Source organism: Falco rusticolus, chromosome W, assembly GCF_015220075.1.
Source record: "Falco rusticolus isolate bFalRus1 chromosome W, bFalRus1.pri, whole genome shotgun sequence".
Taxonomy (NCBI): domain Eukaryota; kingdom Metazoa; phylum Chordata; class Aves; order Falconiformes; family Falconidae; genus Falco; species Falco rusticolus.
The window spans coordinates 24,425,659-24,437,747 of NC_051209.1; the positions used below are offsets into that span (position 1 = coordinate 24,425,659).

A 12,089-nucleotide genomic window follows, 5' to 3' on the forward strand; every position below is an offset into this window, starting at 1 on the left:
TATCAGCCCAGGCTCTGTCATTGGCTTTTTGCAATGTCCCCCCTAGTATTGCAAACTTGGTAGTTTGCAAGTTCCAAGTGGTGTCCCACTCAGAGGGAGATGCTGGTCGCAGCCCACTGTGGTCCAGGAGATCTCAAAAGGGTCTCACTTTAGGACTGCTGTTTATAAGGCTGTGAGATGATTGGCTTTAGTCATCTGTAAATTTCCTTCCTGGCCACAACCCAAGCTGATAATTTTCTCAAAAATTCCAGGAACAATGGTATCGTTCTACTCATGTTACCACTTGGGCTATGATCCAGGCAGGAGTGTTCTGGGGTTGTCAGGGAATAAATGATTGTCTCCATTCTTGTTCCCTGCTTTGACCAGTCAATGGGAGTTCCAGTACAGACAGTGCCATTCTCTGCCTTATCCAAGTAACAGTTGCTGGTATAGTCAAGGGGTGCTTAACAGCTCAACTCATTACTCAAGGCACTGAGGCCTAATCGGCAACTACTGGGGTCATAGAACAGCCCGGAGAAGGGGGAGAAGTGCACCACCACATGCTACTGGCACAGATGAACATGAACTGAACAGAAAATGGAGTTTCAACAAAACTGTGTAGTGTAAACTGTGTAACTAATCTAACATCTCTGAGCAATGAACACACATAACTGGGATGGGAAACACTTTATAATGATACTGGTCCCCACATATGGAGGTTTTTGTACCTTGTCAAGTGAAATGAGCTGCTGTTACTAAAAATTTCTTTTCATAGAAATTACACTCTTCCCATTTCTCCCCCTACACTTACAAATCAGACAAACTTACACAGACAAGAAGGCTAAAAGATGGAAAGTCTGGTAAAAGCTACATAGAAACAAGGTCATTCAAACTTCTGAACAAATAAAAATATCAGTTTAACAAGCCTAGGACTCTAGAGAATACCTTAATGATAAGATAGTCTCCCTTCAAGAGCTCTCACAGGTGTTTCTGTGACTTAGCTTCTGGACTGCTCTCTGAACCCTCTCAACTGACAACACAGGAGGCCTGAAGAAATTAGCCTCAGTATCTCCTTCCCTCACCCAAATTAATTTTTACCTTCATCTTGGTTGCAGCAGCATCTAATGTTGTGACTTCATGGTCTTTATGTTCTCCAAAAAGCTTGTCAATAACAGATATTGGACATTTGCAGTGGTAACAATATGTGTCTGCTTGTGTTTTCTTCAGTTCTCTTTGTGCACTCTCAACTTGAGGAATGTTTGTTGCCAATTTTTCAGGATACAACAACACAAAGCCTGAATCTTCAAGCTCAACAGGTGTTCTTTGCTCTGGCTCAGTATCAAATTCATAACTATCACCAACATGCTCAAAAAAGTCCCTGTCTTCAAATAATAGCTCCTTGTGTGTGAATTCAGATGATATTACATCTTGTAAAAGTTCTTCTTGTGTAATCACATTGTAGTCCATTGACTCAGTGAGATCTTCATAAACATCAGGGTGCTGCTCCTCTCTTTACAAGTCTAGCTTCTCTGTTTGCTGAATGGTAGGGACACATGAAAGATTTTTCTGGGTATACTGATCATCTTCACTATCTTCATCAGGAGTCCTGACACATGGGACATATTTTTCCATTTGAGGAACTGCAGTTATTTCATGCTGTTCTTCCTGCTTATTACCAGCTTCTTGACATGCAGCTCCCTGATAATCCACTAGTTGACTATACTCTTGATGACTTGACTGCTCTGGCAATTCCTCAGTTGTTTCTACAGGTACATTTTCTTCTCTTTGTTCAGTGGTATCACTTCTTGCACCTGAAAGAATTACTTTGCTTCCAAAAGGAATGGCATGCATTGGTTTACAAATTGTTGCTTGAATGTCACCATCAGTCTGGACTTTCTCTCCACAACACCCCTTTCTGGCAAAATCTCAGTTCTGACATGTGAAACATCACCAGACACTTGCTTGTGTTTGTCCTCTGAACTCTGAAATGAAATTCCTCCACTAAAAGACTCATCTTCTGGTATCTGATCCTTTTGAGGCCCTATGGACTTACTTGGAATTTCATCTTTAAGAATGTATTTTTCAAAATATATTCCAATTTCATTATCTGTGTCTGAATTTCTACTAGGGAAAGACACATTAGAATTACCACTTTCCTCATCAGAAGGAGTCTCATCCTTTGTCTTTTCTCCTACTGCTTCTGCATAGAGGTCCTTGTATAAAAATGACAGAGCAGGTGGCTCCTCTAGAAGCTCTGGATTAACTGCAGCAACAGTGGTAGAAAACAACAGAGATTGTTCTAGCACTCCTGAATCAAAGAGTGGGGTCCCTGGTGACTTCTGTCCATCTTCTACATTTGTAACTTTTTTACTGCTAATGTCAATTGATTTCTGCAGAGGTAAAGGTTTTAGAGTATCTGCATAGGACTGCATTTTGCTTTCTCCTTTCACAGTACCATAAAGGACTTCACCTGGATTCTCAAGTAAGGAAAACTCCTCTTCCAAAGTATCTACCTCAGCACTTTCTTTAAAAGATGTGGCTTCTTCCACAGGTTCATTGGGATTTTCTGTCACAGGAAACGATGAATTTGGTCTTTCAAAATGTGGCTTAATTGGGGATTTGTCATCAATCAAGGTATATTTTTCAAAATAATCCATATTGGCCATACCATTATTAGGATCCAATACTGCATTATTATTGTTTTCTGGCAACATGAAATTTTCTTGTGTTTCTTCAGTTTCCTCAGCATTATCATTTTTGACCAATTACTTTAGCTCATGGTTTGCAGGCTTTCCCAACACAGTTTTCTTAAATTTCTGTGGTTGTTCCAGAAGCTAAGGCTCTATGGCCATCATCAGCTAATTCACTTTTAAATGAAGGATTTGTTTCCAAGTATTCTAGTTTATCTGACATGTGTTTACTTCTTGATCAACAGAAGAAATATGTGTAGGAGCATGAATACTGAGTATTTCATAACCTTTTGAAATAATATTAAATAGTTCAGTAGGTTCTGGAGCATGCTGACTGTCTTCTACAGTGCTCATGTTCCATTTCTTCTTCTCTTCTCAGGTAATGTTCAGGCACTTTAGACACTTTGTCTACCTCCAGATGTTGCACTGCTTCCATTTTCATAGGATTTCCAGTACTAGTTTTGTCTGGACCAGGATTATCTACTCCCAGAGATGGTAAATCATACTTTTACACTCTGTGACTAGTTTCTGAGGACACTCTGTGGGAAATTTCACTTGACACTGAATCAGAAACTCTAAACATATCTCTTTTATTTGTAGAATCATGAACTGTAAGTTCTGTGCAGCTTCCAGGTGGGAATTGTTTTGATCCAAAATCAGAAGCTTCATTTGGAGAAAGTTGAATTCCTTGCTTGTCTGTTTCTGTAGCTTTTACTGGACTAATTGAGCAAGCTTTCACCTCTTCTGCCAGCCAGCTAGCTAGCCCAAAAGATGGGATATCTGGGTTCTGCTTTTCATCAGAACTAGAGCAAACAGATTTCATCTCTGCTGAAGAAAGGCTGCTCCATTCACCAGAATAATACTGAGTTTGGTGTGTCACAGTTTCCTAAATATCTGATGAAACAGCTCCCAGATGCTCTGAGGATATGTGCTTTTGCTCTGCAAAATGTGGTTGCATTTCATGACTCTCCTTCAGTATAAATGCCTGAAACTATGTTAGATTGCTTTCCAAGCATGCCTACTACATCAGATAAAGATGATGGAATATTTTGTTTTTCTTCATCATCAGTGAAAGCTACTGATACTGACATTTCAGGTAATGTATGAAAAGGTACAAATGAGTCTGACAACACTGCTTGCCAGTCTGCTACAGCAGTCACTTTTGACTCTGTGGTCACCAACCTTGGTACTTTCTGCACATCACATTGCATTTCTTGTTTATCCTGCTCAGTAGGGAATTTGGGGGGACTTCTTAGTTGCTCTGATGACAAATATTCTGTGTCCAACAAATGATCTTGAGATTCTTGCTCATCTTGGTCTTGAGTGCACATTAAAGACATACTCTCCAACTGCACTGTCTTCAAGTTTGCTGGTTTAGGTGAATATTGTTGAATTTTTTGCAATTCTTTTTCATCATGTGGTAGAATTACATGTTTACACTCTGATTGTGCAGACTGGGGAATAAGTAGCTGCGTGCTTTGCTTTTCTTGTTCAGCAATGGACCATGTGGGAACCAAATACTGAGAGGTAGGTTTTGAATAAGGTGGAATTTCTTGTTGACATGTATCATCAGCTGAATAAAATAGGACTGAAGGTTCAGACTCCAGTTCTGAAGGTACAGTTAAATAGTCTTGACTTTCTAGAGTTTCTGCTTTATCTATAGAATATGATAAATTTAATTGTTCAGATTCTAATTGTATAGCTGTGTGGAAGTAATGTGGATTCTTTTCTCTCTCTGTTTCAGGTAAAATTACATGTTCAGCCTCTGACTGTGCAGCCACAGGCAAATGTGGATGAACATTTGTATTCTGTTTCTTTTCTTGCAAAAAAGAAACCTGACTCAGGCTGGGCAGTTTCTGACTGTTCTGTTTTACAATGGGTATAAGATAAATCTAAGTGCTTGGGGGACAGGCCTCCAGTTACAGGTGAAGACTTTGGACTTCCTTCTATTTTTGTGTCAGAAACAGAATGTGAAACACCCAAAGGTACAGACACTATTTGCTCAGGAAGAGATGAATATGGTTTAATTTTTTGGCTCTCTGCTTCCTCAGTGGAAAAGGATAAATCTTGTTCAGTTTCCAACTGAGCAGTTAGAGATGAAGTAGCCCCACTATCTTGCTTCTCTGAACATCCTGCTCTCAGTGGGGCTGTTTGCTTTGTCAGTAGAACTTGATAAATATGATTGTTCAAAGTCCGGTTGTGCAGTTTCCTGCTTCTTGATCCTGCCAAAGGTATATGATACAGGTGTTTCTGGCAGCTCTGTTTCAACAACAGAGTACTGCAAATTAACACACTGCAGTTAAGGTTGGGCCCCATCCCCCCACTCCAGTTCATCTGCGAAGTATGACATTTCTGGGTGCTCCATCTGGGCAGCCTGTGGCTGCTTTACTCTGTTGTAGTAGTACAATAAATCTGGTGGGTTTATTCCGCAAGTCTCTGGTTTGCCAAGAGAATATGACAAATCTGGATGTTTTGATTTTAGTCGTTCCATTTGCAACTGCTCTGCTTTTCCTGTGGAATATGAAAAATCAGAAGGCATGAACCCTGCTTGTACAGTTTCCTGGTTTTCTGTTTTGCCAAGTGAATGTGATAAACCTTGTTGCACTGTCTAACTGTGAAGCTGGTTATGCTTTTCTTCACCAAGGGAGTGCAAAAAGCCAGGCTGGGCCATTCTCTTTTCCTTTAATTTGCCAAAGGACTCCGAAAGCTCTGGCTGTTGCAGTACTATTTGGCCAGGTTGTGGGTGCTCTGATTTCCCAGCCGGATAGGGTAAATCCATTTCTTCCACCTCTGGTTGTTCAATATCATGGTGCTCTTGTTGGCCAATAGAATATGACAAATCTGGATAGTTTGATTTCTGATGTGTAGCTTCGTCTTATTTCTCTAACAGGAGAAGATAGCCGTGGATGTTGCAACTTTGGCAATACCATTTCTTGTTCTCTTTTGCCAGAAGAATACAACAAACCTGTATGTTCCAGTTCACCTTGCACAGGTTGTATTTCATCTGTTTTACCAAGGGCATATGTTAAATTTTGTTGTCATTTTTGTTGCTTGCCCATTTGTGTAGTTTCTTGTGACAGTGTTTTGCAAATGGAATATGATAAATTGGGAAGTTCCTGCTCTGGACGTGCTATTCCTTGTTGCTCTGTTTTTCCAATGGGATGGAGTGTTACAGGCTGCTCTGATTTCCATTGCATAGCCTACATCTGCTCTAATTTCCCACTGGAATATGACAAATCCAGATGCTCAACCTCTGGTTGTGCTGTTCCTTGCTGTTCTGTTTTGCCAGTGAAATGCAGCAACTGATGTTCTGCTTCCACTTGAACAGTTTGTGGTTGCACTGTCTTGCCAGGGCAAGATGATAAATCTGGTTGTCCTAACCCAAGTTGTGTGGTTTCTTGTTGCTGTGTTTTATCAGTGGAATATGATAAATCTAAATGCTCTAACTCTTGTTTTTCCATTTCTCATTGCTCTTTTTTGCCAGAGGTATACAAGAAATCTGGGAATTCCCCTTCCAGTGGAGCCCGATTTGGTTGCTCTGCTGTGCCATGAGAACTTGACATCAGCTATTCCAATTTTATTTGTACTGTTTCCTCTGGGTGTAATGCATAGCTTCCCCTCTCCTGTTTGAACTCCATTTGTGCACATTGTTTTTCTTCACTAACAGAAGAGGGCAAATCAGAGTGCAGTACTTTGCTCATGGCATCTGATGTCTGGATGCTCAGACTCCAGTGGGGCTGCCCGTGATTGCTTTGTTTTGACAAAAAAAAATTGCAACAAAATACGTTCTTGCAACTGTGGCTGTGTTGTTTTATGAGTTTCTGCCATGCCAACAGAGAATGACAAATCTGCATATTCTGATTTTGCTTGGGAATTTTGCAGTCATTCTGTTTTCTCCATAGAGCACTGCAGCTCAGGGTGTTCTGCCTGCATTTCTGCACTTTCCCATTGCTGCTCTTTACCAAGAGATGATGAAAATTCACCTGGCTGTTCCAGCTCTGGTTGAACCTTTTCTTGTTGCTGTACTGTGCCAGTGGAATGCAATTGTGGCTGTATTTTATCAATGGAATATGATAAATCAAGATGCTTTGGCTCTGGTTCTGCCATTTGTCTTTGCTCTGCTTTTCTATTATGAGATGATGCATCTGGAAGTACTAGTTTCTCTTTTGCAGTTTGTAGATACTCTGCTCTGCTGACAGACTGTCCCTCATCAGGGTGTCCCAAGGCTGTATGCTCCATCCCTTGCTGTCCCACTTTGTCAGCCAAGTCTGTGTGGCCTAGCTCCAGCTGGGCAGGTGGGAGTTGTTCTGCTTTGTCATGGACTTACAACACATCCAGCTGTTCCAACCTCTGCTGGGTTGTTTCCTGCACTTTGTCAAGGGAACATGCTAGAAAAGGGTATTCAGGTTTCAGCTGTGCGGTACACAGTCTTCCTTCTTCCTGCTTTTAAAACAGAATAAGGCAAATCAGGATGTCTCTGCCCTGGTTCTGCCATACCCACAGAATGGGCCAAATGTGGAATTACCGCATCTGGCTGAACTGTTTTCTGTTCTGCTTTTACAAAGGGGGAAGTTAAACCTGTTTGCTCCAATTCTTGTTGTACTCTTTGTCATACCTCTGCTTTCTCCAGAGGATATATCACATTAGTGTGTTCTGTCTCTGGTGGGGTCATTTCATCATCTGGCCTGTCAATAGAAAATGATAAATCTGGTTGTTCCAAGTTCTCTTAGACATATTATAATTGCTCTGTTTTTCTAGGAGAATATGATAACTTTTCTTGCTCTAACTGCTGTTCTGTGGTTTGCTGCTGCTTTTCTCTGTCAACAGAAATTTTTGTGTTTCTGATCCAACAGTACTACTTCTTGTTGGTTTGTCTCATCAGTGTAATGTGACAAATCAGGATATTTCATTTCCCATGGTGCAATTTCCAGCTCATCTGCTTTGCCAAGGGAATATGTCAAATCTAGATGTTTTGATTCTATTTGTGCAGTTGCTTGAGAAGCTCTTTTTCTGGCCACTTTAGGCAATTTTTAATGTTTTGGCTCAAACTCGAGTTGCTTGTTCTTTGGCTTTACCAAAGAAAAATGATAAATCTGGATATTTTGAATTCAATTATGTAGTCTCTTGGTGGGGTTTTTGGCCATCAGAACATGACAAATTTGGGTATTTAGATTCCACTTCCATATTTTTATCTAGTGCTGCCTCACCTGGAGTTCCTGGTGAATCCAAATATTCCAATTCTTGTGTTTCTCCCATGGAGTATGACAGCTCTGGATGTTCTGACTCCTGCTCTACAGTGTTGCCTGGTTTTGCTTCACCACTATCACATGGAAAATCTGGATGTTCCATCACCAGTGGTGTAGTTTCCTGTTGCTTCAAACTAAATGGTAAGGTTGGATGTTCCAACTTTTCTTGTTGTTCAGCTTTGTGAAAAGAATATGACAAATCTGGATATTCTGAACTAATTCCCATTTCCAGTGGAGCTTCTTTTCCACTGGAAGATGGAAAAAATGTTTGCTCCAGCTCTGAACATACTATTTCTTGTTGCTCTGTTTTGCCAGTAAAATATGAAAGAAATGGTTGCTCTGATTTGTGTTGTGTCATTTTCTGCATTTCTGTACTTACATAAAATGTCTATTCTGGATATGCTGGCTCCATTTGCATTTCTTCTTGTATTTGTTCACTGAAAGAATGTGGCAAAGATGGATGCATTGACTGAGCTGTTCCTTGCTGTGCCAAATTCATTTGGTCTACATCCTGTGGCTCCTCTTTCCCCTACGTTGCTGATAAATCTGAATACTGCCATTCCATTTGCATAGCTTTTTATTGGGCTGTTTACTGCTGTTCCAGCTCTCTTTGTACTATGTCTTGTTGTTCCAATCTGCCAAAGGAATATGATATATCTGGCTGGGCCAAACCCAGCAGTGTGGCTTCCTGTTGCTGACTACCAGCAGTGGAATAGGAGGGAAGCAAATGCTCCTGCTCCATTTGTGCCATTTCCCAGGGCTTTTCTCTGTCAATCAAATGTGATGAACCCAAAGATCCTGACTCTGCTCTTTCTTGCATTACTTCTCCAGTGGTAAATGAAAAATCCCCATTCTCTTAAGCTAGTTGTACATTTTCATATTGTTGTGCTTCATTAATGACACATGATGGCTCTGGACATTCTAAGTCTTTTTGTACAGCTTCTTATGCTGTTTCTCCATGGGAATATGGAAAATCTGCTTGTTCCAACTTTGGCTGCAATATTTCCTGTTGTTCAATTTTGCCAGTGGAATATGATATATCCAGCTGTTGTACCCTCCCCTGTGAGGTTTTATGTTGCTGTTATTTTCCAGTAGAATATGACAAAACTGGATGCTCTGACTGCAGTTGAGTAGTTTCTTCTTGCACTCCTTTGGCACAGGAATACAGCTTAACTCCAGGTTGTGAATCCTGCTGTACAGGCTGTGGTCGTTCTCCTTTCTCACTAAAATATGACATAATAGAATTGTCCAAATCTACTTGTGCCAATTCTTGCTGCTCTGTTTTTTTTATTCATGGGATATGGTAAATCTGAATGTGCTGTTTCCAGATACCCAGTTTTCTGTGTCTCACCTCTTCCAGAGGAATCAGATATATCTGGATGTACCAATTGGAGTTCTGTAGTGTTTTCTTTCTCTATTTCTTCAATCAAATATGATAAATCTGAAGGTTCCAATGCAAGCTGTGCTGTTTCTTATTGTGCTGTTTCTTATTGTTCTGCTTCTTCAGGGGAATAAGACTGGTTGTTCCAGTTCAAAAGGAACAGATTTTTTGTTTCTCTGTTTCCCCCCTGTAAAATAAAAACTCCTGATGTTCCATCTCCAGCTGTGCATTCTTTGATTCCACCATTTCTTCTCTGGAATATGAGAAACCTGGATGCTCCGTCTCCAGCTGTGCAGTCTCAAATTCTTCTGGTTTTTTCCATGGAATATGAGAAAATTGGCTGCTCTGTCTCCAGTTGGGCACTCTCCGATTCCTCTGTTTCTTCTTTGGAATATGAGAAATCTGGACACTCTATCTCTATTTGTGCACTCTCTGCTTGTTTGGTTTTTTCAATGGAAAAATCAGGATGATCCAAATCTACTGCTTTATTTACATCTGAAGTTTTCTGAGTTTCTTGTGTTTCTGTGCAAATAGGATATGAAATGCCAAAATATTTAGAATCTATCTTTTCAGGAATAAGTGAATTTAGTTTAATTTTTGCTCCTCTGTTTCCTGAAGGGAGGAGGAAAAGTCTCATTCAGACTTTGTTTGCTTCTCTAAGTGCATATTTTGCGTTTCTGGTGGTGGGGCATTTTGACACACTTTTTTTAGCAGAATGAAATAGAGCTGAATGCTCAGTTTCTGACCATGCAGTTTTGATGAGTGGCACTCAGTTTTTTGCTTCTCTGTTTCATATACAGACTGTGGTAACAGCATGTAACCAGACTCAGATTGTGCAGTTTCTGATGACTGAGGAATAATCTGTGGCATATGAAGGCACGGACTCAGGTTGTGGTGCAACCAGAGACGCTTTATTGTGCAGAGAAGGTCATATTTATACCTCTGAGTCCAGATACAAATTCCAGCTGTATGTACCACCAGGCTCAGGGCAGAAACCATTCATGCAGTTACATAGCTATATATCACTACAAGCATGCAGACACCTTTTTGCTACTAGATAACCATGTTTATCTTTCTTACTCTCCTTCAGAATACCCAACTGTTCTCTCATCTCCTGCCAGGTCAGACATTCTCCATCCTCCTCTCATATATCTCTCTTCAGACATTCTCTGTCCTCCTCTCCCACAATATTCTCCTGTCTTGTTTCAGGTAGAGTGGAATACTTGGATTTAGCTGATGGAGGACTAGGCAAGTAAGACTTCTGTGCTTCCCCCTCCCAGGATGTTCTGACATCTGGCAAAATAGGTTAGGTACTTTGTCTATCTAATTCATTAACAAAATCTGCTGAAACAGACTGTAGTGCAGGATTGGGCTGAATTTCCTGCTCCATCAGTTCATCCAGAAGATCTGATGCTGTCAGCAGGGATTGGTCTGGTTTCTTGTTTGCAGTTTCAACTGAAGGAAGCAGCACTCGCTTTTCTGATTTATCATCAGACTCTAATGAAGTGGATGCTGATTGTTCTGTTATTGCTGTTTTGGCCACAGGTGAATAACTTTGCTGCTCCCTGGCTTCTTCAGGAAGGCAGGACTTCAGTGACTGTCCCAATACCTGATTTGGAGTCTCCAAAGGAGATGGTCTGTCTTTTCTTTCTTCATGCTGATGATCTGTTTCTGCACCAAAGCTTGAAAAACTGCTTGGTTTATTTTTCATTTTAACGGGTTTAACATTTTCAAATGAAACATCATCTTTAGTAGTAAGCCAGTTATCAAGAGGCGTTGTTGGTGAAAAATTGCTTTGATTTGAATGTGCTGCAGGTTGCTGTCTTTGCTCCATTATCCCCGATGGTGTTTCAAAATTTCTACTTGCTCTCTGGAAAGGTTTTGGATGTGTTGCTTCTGAAAGTGAACTGAACTTCTGCAATCTTTCTTTTGCTGATGCTTCAAGGAACTGTTCAGAATCTCCTAAAACTGAGCTACTTCTCTGGATTCTAGTTTTCTCTAGTGTTTCAGGGGCTGGCCCAGTCCCTCCAAAAACTGAGTTGAACAGCTGGATTCCAGCTTGTAATGGTCCTCCAAGGATCAGTCCTACTTTTCTCAGTCTGCTTTCTCTAAATATTGATATTTTTACTGGCTCTTCTGCAGTGGTCTCTAGACCTTCTTTGTCATCCAACATTTCCTCATCTGTATCTTGTGCTTCCATCTGTTCAACGTTTAACACTGAGCTCTGCACCTCTCCTAGAACAGTTCTTGGTTCTTGCCTTTGCATTCCAGAAGAGTCACGTTTTTTATTGCCCTGGCCTCCCATCAGATTTGTAGGCATCATCACCCTATTTAAAGATTTACGTTTCCTTTTCTAAACAATCTTACATTCATCCATACTAAAGATCACTTTTCCTGGAGGAGAACCTACTGGTGAACTTTCCATACTGTAAAAATTAGAAGCTGTACTAGTTTCTGACACCCAGGGAGTAAAATATCTGCTCGAGCTGGTTTCGCAGGTTATCCCACTATCTTCACTTTGAACTGTTACCATAGAAAAGGAAGTGCTGGAAAGCTTCCGCTTCCCACCGCTCTCGCCTTCTGTGCACATGTGCCTGCAGTGGACAAACGACCCTGTCAGCCTCTTCAACACTGGCCCAAATCAGGTGCTGCCTGATCTAGGAAACTAAAAATCACACACCCTTTCCCCATGTCTGTCTTTCTTTGGTTTGGCGAGGGTATAGCAAACTTTTTCTTGGGAAGACAAATCCCCAGTGCTCCTCTTCCCACACCCTTCTTTCCCATCATCCCATT

General features: G+C 40.8%; 1 pseudogene; it reads right to left on the reverse strand.

Moving 5' to 3' along the window:
- Positions 1-1,041: 1,041 nt before the first annotated feature.
- LOC119140741 lies at positions 1,042-11,886 on the reverse strand (annotated as a pseudogene).
- Between the last annotated feature and the right edge of the window lie 203 nt (positions 11,887-12,089).